General features: G+C 43.3%; 1 pseudogene; it reads left to right on the top strand.

Moving 5' to 3' along the window:
* The first annotated feature begins 5,202 nt into the window (after positions 1 to 5,202).
* On the top strand, positions 5,203 to 10,754 carry LOC147425262 (uncharacterized; annotated as a pseudogene).
* The last annotated feature ends 1,942 nt before the right edge of the window (positions 10,755 to 12,696 follow it).

Consider the following 12,696-nt stretch of genomic DNA (forward strand, 5'->3'; position numbering starts at 1 on the left):
GAGTGTTTGTGTAGGCTCTCCACTTCTCAACAAACTCGGAGAAGGAGATGGAGCTCTTGCATTTTTCACTCCACATAATGAGAGAATGTGTGTGTGTGTGTGGGACAGTATCACCCCCCTCTCATGCTTGGTCTCTCTCTCTCTCTCTCTCTCTCTCTCTCTCTCTCTCTCTCTCTCTCTCTCGTATTCTTTTATTATTTCCTTTGGACATGTGTCCTCTTTTTCCTCTCTGAGAGAAAGAACTTAATTATTTATTTTTATGTATCTAAATTCTCATTGGACCCCTTTAAAACCTATCCAATAGCATTCAAACACATCATGAGGGCCACATGTGGAGGACCATTTGAACATGTGTCTTTTATGCTTCTTAAGTCATTTGGTTGAATGAAATACTTCAAGGACTTATTCAATTAAGCATGGCACGTTCATGCCTCTTGAGAGTTATCTTTGAATTGAATACTTCAAGAACTTTAATCATTTAAGCATATGAGAAACACCTCAAGCTTTTGGGTAAAGTTCCCACTAAAACTTAGCAAACCAACAAGCATCTCATGCTTGGGTAGGATTCCCACCTCAAGGTCAACCCCTTTACCATTGGCTCCGTGTTGAGATAGATCCGTAAGCACATGTTTATATTCTAACCCTTGTTCCAGTTTATTATCCCATATTAAACGATCAGTTTAATATAAGAAAATCATTTGGGTTGGTTAGATATTAGATTTTATGACACACAAGTGTTCACTGGTGGTTTTTGTTTCATCCTCATCACCTTGTGCATATCTTGGTTGAGCAAGAAGTGGCCTACAATGGCCACTTTTAGTTATGAGGCTAAGTACAGGGTAGTTTTCACAGGTAGTGTTAAGCGAGGTCAACTTGGCTTAAGTGCCTACGAAGGATAGTCATGTTGATCTTTTCACAAAGCTTTACCTCGTGAGCAATTTGAAGCGTTTTGCAAAGTTTTGGTCAATTGTTATTTGTAGAATGAGATCTATAAGGTCTAGCATTTCTCCAATATTGACTGCTAGCTCATGTTCATTGAATCACTCCCAAGGGGGATTCGTTATCATATGATGGTAGGGATGTGTAACACACTTAGGACTGTCAAGGCACTTTTTCCCTCAGGGTATGATACACATAGCTAGCCATTGAGCTTACAACACATTCGAGATACAGAGCAAGGTTACATACAAAATTTCAACTTTGCAAAGTATATACTACCCTTTTACAAAACATGCTTTTGCATGCATAATAGACTATCTCCAACTCCAAGAGGTGAAGTTCACAACAAAACTAAGGTTAAAGAGAGTGAGCCCTACAACAATGTTAAGGATTACAAAATCGATCACTGCATTGTCTACCAAGCATCACATAGAGCCAGAAGTACAAGAATTTGATAAAGACACTACATCTATTGGGGAGACCGTCAAAGGCAAGAAGGCCAAAAAGGAGTGAAGAATCTGAAGGGGAATCACAACATGAATAAAAAGATAGGCCACCCATGACAAATATCGGGAGAGCAATGGAAAAACCGTTCAATGTGGGAAGAGAGTTAAGGGCAAAGAGAAAGATGGACCCCAACAAAAGCGAAACAAAAGAGGACACACAAGCTTTAGCTATGTTAAAAAGACTATAATAAGATCAAAGGCAACATGGTATAACTAAGAGTGAAGGAGGAGCAAAGAATACCGAGATGGAAGGTAGAAATTTCTACTAAAGTAGATGCAAAGGAAACCAACCAAGAGAGAAGCTCCAAAATGAAAATAGAGTCCAAAGACTCTTGTTGATGAAGACAAAGGATCTTCAAAATTGAGAAAGAGGAGGAAGAAAGTGCAAGTAGCTCCTCTATTGCAAGTCTTCTTTTTATTAGCTTACTTACTAAGGAGCTTGAATCGCTAACAACAAGAAGTGAAGTTTGCGCTCATGCCATGTACACACAACCTTGGAGATCATGTTGGGGGCAACATGAGCTATGAGGGGGCTTCTTGGCAAATGCCAACGGAGAGTTTGTTGGAGTGGCTTTGCCAATTTTGATGGGAATTATTTTTAATTGATGAGATTCCATTTTTGTAACATTTTGACATTACCATTATGTCATAGCCCCAATTGTATTATCAAAGTTGTATGTATGAACTTGAGAATCCACTGGTGAATCCACTTTCTCCAATTTCAGTGAGCTTTGGCGAGCGTTCGTAGGTCAACAAAAATTTTAGGCAGTATTGTGCAGGCTATTTTGTGTTCATTTCGGCCTTCGTTTCCACTACAGACAGTATTGTGCAGGCTATTTTGTCAGTGGCGTTTTTGTTAGGATTTGGATCGTGCTAGATATGGTGGATGAAAGAGAAACATGGTGCAAGTGTGTGAGTGTGTGTAAGAAAGGTTATCACTCAAGTGAATTAGGTTCCAAGATAGATTAGCTTGGACTCATAAACACAATCTTGAGTATTGACTTAGCTTAGCACAAGCTCACAATAGACAAGCATGTAGTGCAAAATGAGTTGTTGTTTATTGATTCAAGAAATGAGCTTTAAGTAGCTCTACAGCTTTGCTCCACAGTATGTGGGATAAATCCACTCTCCTCTCCTTTACTCACACCTTAGGACAAAGCTCACACTTTACAATCCTCCCCTTGAGGTTTGGATTAAGACAAGATACTGAAGATGCACGATCCACACAGGCTAACAAAATCCACATAGGATGGTGATATCCACACAGGAAAATAAAGTCCACAATGGATGGTGATATCCACACAGGATGGTAAAGTCCACACAAGAAAATTCCACAAAGGATGGTGATGTCCACATAGGATGATAAGTTGGTATCCACACAGGAAAACAGTCCTCCCCTACAAGTAGAGAGTCCGCATCTTCAAAATGGGTCTTCCCAAACACTACCTTCGTCTTCGTCCTTTTTGTCTTCTACTATGTGAGCTGATCCTCTGTCAGGTCTCTTGTTTTCGTTGCTTCTACTGTTGCTTTTAACTGCTTCATGGTCTCACTTCGTATCCTCCCCTCGAATGAGTACTTATGTCCCCTTTTTTGTGGTACAATCAGGCTTTATTCCATGCGTCATAATGACATGCAACAATATGCGAAAATATCCTATGAAAAGGTTTATGCAAAAATTAATGCTCTCTTCCATCTTGGTTATACTCCGAGAGCCCAAGCATGCGGAATTTCTCATACAATTTGTCACAAATTCTTCACACATGGAGAGATTTTAGCGATTTGGAGACTCTCCAATGCCAATGTCTATCCCATTACAAAAGCACATAATGTCATCCATGTAGACAAATACAATTACATACATTGCAAGAAATTTGTTGTGCTTGGCTGTAAGATTTTAATTTGTACTTCAGATTTTTCCCTTCAATGTGAAGCTCCTCTTCACTGTCGGTGAAGCCCCTCTTCACAGATAGGGGAAATGATTCTTTGTTTTTACTTTTGATGCTCGAAAGAACTTCTTGAAGCTTGGTAATGCCGCGGTCGGTGAGAACGGCCCCTTTGGCAGCCCTTGGATGCTCGATAAAATTTTGAAGTTTCACCCTCCCTTAAATTGGTTGGAAATGCCTTTTGAAGCGCGATGAGATCTGCCTTTGAATGCCTTTTGGAAGGCCTTGAAAACCTTACTGCAGCTTTGGTGGGAGCAAGCCCTTAAAGGGGTCTCGATGGCTTGAAGTCTCTTGGAGGTTTTCCTTGGAGCCGGTGCATAGGGTGGGAACACCCCTTTGTGGGAATTGGGAGTTAGCACGTGAAGAGAGGATTATGCAGGCTTGGCCAGGAGCAGCACCGTGGGAGCAAAGGCTTAAAGAGCCTTGCCTTGGAGCTTTGAGGCCCGGAGTGAACGTGGGAACCGGTGCTCAAGGCGAGCTTCATGCCCTTGAGGCAGCACCGTGGGAAGGGGGGCTTGCAGTGTCCGTTAGCTGGCAGTCAAAGCGCCTTTGGGCAGTTGGTCAACCGGGCAAGTGTCGGGTAATTCGGGCAAGGCGAGGGCAGGCCGGGCGGCACGGGCACAACCGGGCAGGCGCGGGCAGGGCCGGGCAGGAGCGTCGGGCAGCGGACAAAGCCAAAAGGCGTGCGCCGTGGGAAATCCCCCTTGCGGACCCGCCACGCTCAAAAGCTGTTTTGCATTGTTGAATGGCGTCCGCCTTGTCTCCCTGATTGAGGCGAGGGTATTTGACCACGGAACATCAATGCCAAGTATAGTATGGCTATTTTGGGCTAACCAACAAGCCTCACACGCTTGGTTGTGGAAGAGCTCCGAAAAAGAAATTCTTAAGCTGAAGTTGGCAGGCAATTTCCCACACAAACTCACACACACAGACACACCTATTTTTAGGCAATTTTGAGGATAGCTTTAATGGAGTTCTCGGGCTCCGTTTGCAGAGCTTGAAGGCTCCACGGAGAGCTTGTGTTCAGCACTTCGAGATGAGGTTAAGGTTGTTAGGCAATTGCAAAGGTGGAGAGATTAATTGGAGGTGAAAATCACTAGAAAATTGACACGAGAATGGCTTAGAAATGCAAAAATTGAATGCTAATCTTCTCCCTAATCAAGCCTATCTAGCCATGGAGGGTAGTGGCCTCTTGGGTGTGCCAAGGACATGCCCACACATAACTAGATTAGGGCCTAATTAGTGAAATGCAACTAGTTATGAAAAATGTTAATGGGCCATGACAATGAAATGCTAATTGGTCTAGTAGAGATGCTAATGATACACACACTAATGCATAATGAAAATCCTAGCTAGCACACCATAGCTCTGATACCAAATGTTAGGATTTGGATCGTGCTAGCTATGGTGGATGAAAGAGAAACATGGTGCAAGTGTGTGAGTGTGTGTAAGCAAGGTTATCACTCAAGTGAATTAGGTTCCAAGATAGATTAGCTTGGACTCATAAACACAATCTTGAGTATTGACTTAGCTTAGCACAAGCTCACCATAGACAAGCATGTAGTGCAAAATGAGTTGTTGTTTATTGATTCAAGAAATGAGCTTTAAGTAGCTCTACAACCTTGCTCCACAGTATGTGGGATAAATCCACTCTCCTCTCCTTGACTCACACCTTAGGACAAAGCTCACACTTTACAGTTTTCTACATAACATGTCGCTTACAGTCTTCTACGGTTTGTGCTATATAGCACGTGTTGTTTTCACTTCGTTTCTCCTCTTTTAGGGCAGTTTTCACATTTGGTGCATCATTTACCATGGCTGACAACAACACAGATGTGTTCAAGATGTTTGCTACTGAGGAAAGATTGGATGGGGACAATTACCCTATGTGGGCTTATATGATGCAACATATTCTTGTGTCAAAGGGCGTCTGAAATATTGTGCAGGGCATTGATGTACGTCCTGGTTCTGAGGATGTAGGCGATGTTGAGGATGTTACAGGTCTTGCTAATGTTAGGGTCGTTTTGCCTACAGTTGAGGAAGCTCCCTGGGATGTAAAAAATGCGCACGCTCATGCATTGATTGCGTTGTCCGTGAAGCGCACTATTACTCCCCACATTCGTTCAACGAAATCTGCCAAACAAGCTTGGGATATTCTGGTTGGTCTTTATGCAAGTTGCAATGAGGCTAAAATTGCATTACTGTGTAAAGAGCTGGAATTGAAGATTATGCATGAGGAAGATGATATGAACACTTTCCTTGCTGATGTCAAGGATATCAATGAGCAACTTATTTTTGCAGGTGAAGTCATTCCAGACAGTTCCCTTGTATAGACTGTTCTTGATGCCTTGCCAGATTCTTACCAGACTTTTGCTAGTACTTGGAGACTTATGACCCAAAGAAATCCTGAGTTGTCAAGTTTGATGCATTATGCACATTGCTGTTGTCGCTTTCGAGAAAAAACAGGACGAGACAACGTGCAGTTGAACAGGCCTTTATTGCTGCTCAAAGAAAAGGTGGTAACAGTAATGCAGCCACTTCTCATGGTTCTTCTGTGAGTGAAAAAGCACCTATTCCTAATGCTTCTGCAAGTGTCCACAAGTGGTTTTTGTTTCATGCTTGGTAGCTCATGCATATCATGGTTGAGAAAGAAGCAACCCACTGTGGCCACTTCCAGTTGTGAGGCTGAGTACAGGGCAGTCTTCACAGCTACGGTTGAGTGTTTATGGCTTAGACGTCTTATGGCTTATTTGGGTGTTGGACATGACACTACCAACACTATCTACATTGAAAGTAAGAGTGCATTGGCAGTTGTGAGGAACCCAGTTTTTCATGCTCGCACAAAGCACATTGAGGTGCATTACCACTATGTCAGGGAGAGGCTTTCAGTAGGAGAGATCAACTTGGCTTATGTGACAACACAGGACAACCTTGCAGATCTTTTCACAAAGGCATTGTCTTGTGAGAAGTTCGAAGCTTTCCACAAATCTTTGGGCTTACTCCCCTTTGTGGACTGATCATGTCCTCAGGGCATGGCACTTCCCTTTACTCTATGCGCCAGCTCTCGTTCACAGCATCACTCCAGGGGGGCTTTATTACCGTATACATGTGGTAGTGATGTGTGTGACCACACTTAGGACCATCGGGGCTTTTTTCCCTCTTTAGGAGGTTTTGTCCCCCGTGTATTGTATATACGCCCATCATTCTAGGGCTATCTATCTTTCCATTGCACACTAAGTAAAACACTCTCTGTTATGTGTCTTGAGCTTCCTTTGTCTTCTCCAAGCTGTGCGTGTTTTCTTGCAACCCTAATTCCAACATTGGAGACAAAGTCTCAATCATTGCAAGTTTCGTCCTTGAAACCCTTGCTGGAGTCAAGTGAACTACTCATGCCTTGCTTGGAGAAACTTTGCCATGCTTGAATTTTGAAGTGGTCTTGAAATTATCATCTACCTGAAAGCATGCAAAATCAACAACCACTTAATCCCTTGGCTCAGTTGGCTTGGGCCATACCAGTCTTGTAATCATTTTAAAGGCTTTCAAGGCTCTTAATCTTCAAGCTCTGTGTGGTCGTGCGATCTTCAAGGTTCTCGTATTGTAGAAGCTCATGGAGCTCGTGACGGTTGAGGAAACACCATTCAAAAGCATTAGACAGCCCTTGTAGGAGCTCATGTAGCTCTAGGTGGTTGAGATATCTTAGCTGCAAGAAACCCTCTTTGGAAGTGCCCCCAAAGAATATGAAAAGAAGGATTTTTTTGGGGATTGCAGATTGTATAGGTGCACCTTGGTCCTATCTTTAGAAGAACTCTATATATAATATAGCATGTTATCCGGCTTTGTCTAGGACCTTGTCCCACCCTCTGGCATCCTACCTTTGTCCTGACATCACTACATTATTAATACACACAAACTTGTGTGAAGGCTTGATGATTGGGATAATAAGAGGGGATATGAGTAGCTTAGCACTGATTCATGTTTGATGCACCATTTGAAACGTGCCTGAATTAAACAATATCTTGCCTTTATTTAGAGAAGTTGAGCTTAATTTCCAATAAATCAGAAGAAAAAAACATTGAAAACATTCTCAATTTTTGTGTCAAAATCTAAAGGATGGTGTGAGTGGTCTTTGGCTTTTGGCCAATGGCAAAGGCCTTAGCATTTGTTTTGTTTTTTTAGTTTTGGAGATAAGGCCATCATGACTTTATAGTTATCGGGTTTTTTGAAGATAAACAAAAATTGTATTAAAAAAAAGAAAAAGTTACAAGGCCTCAAAGGTGGGGAAAGAGGCATCCCACTACTTCGGGAAAAGTGTGCCTTAGCTTAGCCTTGAGCCATTTGAGAAACCAAATTGGTCGGTTGAAGGGAGGAGAAAAAGGAGAAAACCCGCTTAAAAAATTTAAGAAAATAGAATTAAATTATAAAAAATGCTAATTATTTTGCAAAATTTCCTTTTTTAATCTACCCTAAAAGGAATTGTGTATGTCTTTGAAATTGATTTTTCTCCGGTGTTGATCCCACTTGGGTTTAGTTTCTTTTGCAAAGTAGAAGTTATCATCAAATACTAAACTAACTCATATCAAGCAGGGCTGCACCCCGTTTTTGTTAGCCAGAATCTAAGTAAAAGTGCTGATGCTTTAAAAAAGATGTCCCTTTACAGTTACCTTTGAAACTTCATAGGCAATGTCAGAAGAAAACCGAATATAGTGTATTTTAACCGGCTAAAATCATAAAATCCCGGTTAGATTTTGAGTTTGCCTTGAAGAAAACCGGCAATTTTACATAAGTTTTAGTGTAAACACCGGCAAAAGCTTCAAATTTTGACAAAAAAACGGTAGAATTTCAAGTTTGCCCTTATCAATGTTAGGAAAAAACCGGGGTCCAGTGTATTTTAACTGAGTGAAATCCTAAAATCCCAGTTAGATTTTGAACTTGCCTTGAAGAAAACCGGGCAATTTTCACAAGTTTTGGTGTAATTACTGGCAAAAGCTTCAAATTTCGAAAAACCGGGAGTATTTCAAGTTTGCCCTTATTTCCTACGGTTAGGAAAATTGTCTTTGTCTAGCCCTGGCCCTTAATTCCTTTGGTTAGGAAAAATGTATTTTTCTAGCCCTGTTCACAGGTACTTCGAAACTTAGAAACTTGCTAACTTAATTTATTTAAAAGTATTCAAATGTTTACTTTGACAAACTATTCTCACGAGTCACATCTATATTTTTTTTATTAAAGAGATTGAGAAAATTGACGGATCAACACTTCCGCTTGTCACACGCTGGCTCACTTCAAAAAAGTACTTTCGGTGTGCATAGGCATATCAATCTTTAGAATTTTAGAGTTTTTATTCTTTTCTTTTTTAACATTTTCTTCTTCTTGCTAGAGTTTTCGCTATGTACGTATGTATTAAATTTATTTGTTATGTCTATAGTACTCTTTATATATTTCTAAAGTGTTATTCGTCGACAGAGGCAAGTTAGCAAGGACTTCTCGGAGGCACCCACATTTGTGAAGTTGAAAGCACTCCATGGGCGAATAACACCCAACTTCCTACTTCTTGTTCGTAGTGCTACCTACAAGCGCTTACTCGAGAGAGCTATTACAATTTGTGTGTGTGTGTGTGTGAGAGAGAGAGAGAGAGAGAGGAAAATCTTTTTATTGCCAATCTGTAAGAGAGTTTTTTCATGTTGGCTGGCAGTGTGTGTCCTGATGTAAGGTTTTTTTGTCGTTGGATGTTGTTTCATAAGTGTCCCTTGCATGAATGCTTTGAAAAGGTGGGGGTAGGGGTAACTTTGCCAATTTACAGGAGAAGGAGTATAAGGGAAGTATGTGCCACTTCCCCCAACTTGCCAGCCCCGTTTTCATGTGATTACTTGCGTCCCTTGTATTCGGCACTTTCTTATGATATTGATCATTCGTTCGCGTCCCTCACTCTCGTGTCCCTCTTGCGCTCTGATACCAAGTGTGACACCCTCGTTCGGGGCGTCGCAGAAAAGGGGCCGCGCCGGCTCACCTGCAATGCAAACGGGACCTACAGGCAAGCAAACTATGTGCCACTTCCCCCAACTTGCCAGCCCCGTTTTCATGTGATTACTTGCGTCCCTTGTATTCGACACTTTCTTATGATATTGATCATTCGTTCGCGTCCCTCACTCTCGTGTCCCTCTTGCGTTCAGTTTTCAAGTTGCGTTCTCGTATGTGCGTTTGCTTGCCTGCAGGTCCCGTTTGCATCGCAGGTGAGCCGACGCGGCCCCTCCACCCCATGCCAACACCCTCCAGGCCTTCGGACATGGTAAGTATGGACTTCATCGTCGACCTCCCCCCCTCCCACGGCCACACTACCATCATGGTGGTCGTCGACTACTTCACCAAGCAAGCCCACTTCATACCTGCAAAGCATCCCGTCACCGCCTACCAGGTCGCCAAACACTTCTTCGCCAAAGTCTTCAAATACCACGGCCTTCCCCTAGCCATAGTTTCTGATCGCGACACCCGCTTCCTCAGCGACCTCTGGCGCGAGCTCTTCAAGCTGCTAGGCACCCAGCTCCGCTTCTCCTCCGCCTACCACCCTGAAACTGACGGCCAAACTGAAAGAGTCAACCAAGGCATCGAAGACTACATCCGCAGCTACGTCAAGGCCGATCAGAAGGACTGTTCCGAAAACATGGACGTCCTGGAATTCCACTACAACAACTCCATCCACAGCAGCACTGGCTACACCCCCTTCGAGCTCTCCACAGGTAAAGAAGTCATCACACCTCTTGCACTGGCAACCGGCGATGTGCATGCCCAGGATCTGGAATGTGAAGAGTTTCTTCAACAATGGCAAACCCGCATGCAAAGGGCAAAGAAGAGTCTCGAGCAAAGCAAGGTACGCATTGCCAAATACGCCAACCAAAAGCGAAGGCCTGCCGAACTCTTCCAAGAAGGTGACTTAGTCCTCGTTAGCTCCCAGAATATCACCCTCCCTCAAGGCCTCTCCCCGAAGTTCAACCACCGATACTATGGGCCTTACAAAGTGCTCAAGTCCTACAACGACATCACCTACAAGCTGGATCTCCCATCACACATCAACATCCACAACGCCTTCCATGTAAGTCTACTCAAAAGGTTTGTGTCGGATAACACCTATGGTAAAAGCCTCCCCGAATATGTAAAGGATGGGCCGCCACATGAGCCGGAGGCCATCCTAAAGTCGCGCTTTGGGCGCCGGGGACAACTCTTCTATGTCAAATGGCGAAATCGCCCCATGACAGAATGCACTTGGGTCCCTGAAGAAATCATGCTCCAACTCGGAAGACCCCTTGTGCTGCACTTCTACAACATGCCCACTGAAGAGGAGGACAACCCACTAAATGAAAACCATATAGAGTAGTCCTCCATCCCACTTGTAACTAGCATAAACCTAAGTAGCTAGACATTGTTTGGGCAACACTTCACTCCCCCCCTTGTACATACCCGCCCCAAAACCTCGGCATCAACTTTTGTATCGGCACCTTTCAAAACCCCGGCTTGAAGTGGGCGTCAAGCTCTCTCAAACCGGGGGTGTATATAAGGGAAGTATGTGCCACTTCTCCCAACTTGCCAGCCCCGTTTTTCATGTGATTACTTGCGTCCCTTGTATTCGGCACTTTCTTATGATATTGATCATTCGTTCGCGTCCCACACTCTCGTGTCCCTCTTGCGTTCAGTTTTCAAGTTGCGTTCTCGTATGTGCATTTGCTTGCCTGCAGGTCCCGTTTGCATCGCAGGTGAGCCGGCGCGGCCCCTTTTCCACGACGCTCCGAACGAGGGCGTCACAAGGAGGAATGACATGGGCACCAAGGATTAACCTTAGTCCATTTGGAAGTGCTAAAGACACTTAAAAATGCACTTCGTGCAACCCATGCACGTGTCCTATAATGGCACCCTAGAGGTCATACATGTTTGCTATTACCAGAAGGCATCAAAGAGAGAGACTCAGCTAGCTCTTGTTGAGAGAGAGAGAGAGAGAGAGAGAGAGAGAGAGAGAGAGAGAGAGAGAGAGAGAGGACATGGTTAGGATGAAGACCAAGGTGAAGAAGAAGACGAGGCAGGTGAAGAAGATAAGTACGAGGCTAAGTGAATTTGAGCAATTGGAAATTATACAAAAAGAAGAGCCACTCCATGCATGCGAGTGAATAGGCAAGACCCATGGAATCACACACACACACACATTCACATGCACGCGCGCGCGCACACACACACACACACACAGAGCTTACAAAAAAGGAGCTACATAAGTAGCTAGGTCTTTTGAGAAAGAGCCACTCTCTAAGGGTGAGATATAGGAGGAGAGCTTCTCAAGGGCTGAATGCCGCTAAGGAGATGGTAAGCTTGTGAGGAAGGGAGTGCTATGAGTAAGCCATGGGCAAGGAGTTGCTTTGCGGTTGATGGGTTGCTTGAGAGGAGGGGCCATAGATTAGAACATAGGAAGAGGTCACAAGATAGGGGGGACTCCATGGGTAGCTTGAGTTAAAAGTTGAGAACATCCTAGTGTGGATAAGAAGAGGAGGAGCTAGCTAATTATTGTTTATTATTGTTTATTAGAACATAGGAAGAGGTCACAAGATACGGGGGACTCCATGGGTAGCTTGAGTTAAAAGTTGAGAACATCCTAGTGTGGATAAGAAGAGGAGGAGCTAGCTAATTATTGTTTATTATTGAAGAAGTATGCAATTAATTATAAGTGGTCATTTTATTTGCAAGTGTAGTGTTTTGTTTCATTTGTATTGAGAGATGGGTTTTGTGTGTGTGTGTGTGTGTGTGTGTGTGAGAGAGAGAGAGAGAGAGAGAGAGAGAGAGAGAGAGAGAGAGAGAGGAGAATAAGTAGGAACAATAACACAAGACCTCAAAATATAGGGAGAGGGAGAGGGAGAGAGAGAGAGAGAGAGAGAGAGAGAGGGAGGGAGAAGGAGAAGAATAAGTAGGAACAATAACCAAGACCTCAAAATATAGGGAGGGGGAGAGTGAGGGAGAAGGAGAAGAATAAGTAGGAATACTAAAACAAGACCTCAAAATATAGCTGGCCATTCTTGATTCTTGAAAACTAGAGAGCTTGCACGTACATACATACACATGGAGAGCTAGAGGAGGGGGAATATTATTGTCATAGGAACAATCACAATAGACCTCAAAGATCGGTTTTGGGGGGGGGGGGGGGGGGGGGGCAGAGAGAGAGAGAGAGAGATCATTGCATGCTTATGAGTTAGAACTTCAATTTTGTGGCATTTCTGCAATTTAGTATAATGCCCGAAACACTTGCAAAGATAAATAACTAAACAAAATTTTACATCTTT

Source organism: Adiantum capillus-veneris, chromosome 25 (genome assembly GCF_014529385.1).
Source record: "Adiantum capillus-veneris isolate H3 chromosome 25, ASM1452938v2, whole genome shotgun sequence".
Classification (NCBI taxonomy): domain Eukaryota; kingdom Viridiplantae; phylum Streptophyta; class Polypodiopsida; order Polypodiales; family Pteridaceae; genus Adiantum; species Adiantum capillus-veneris.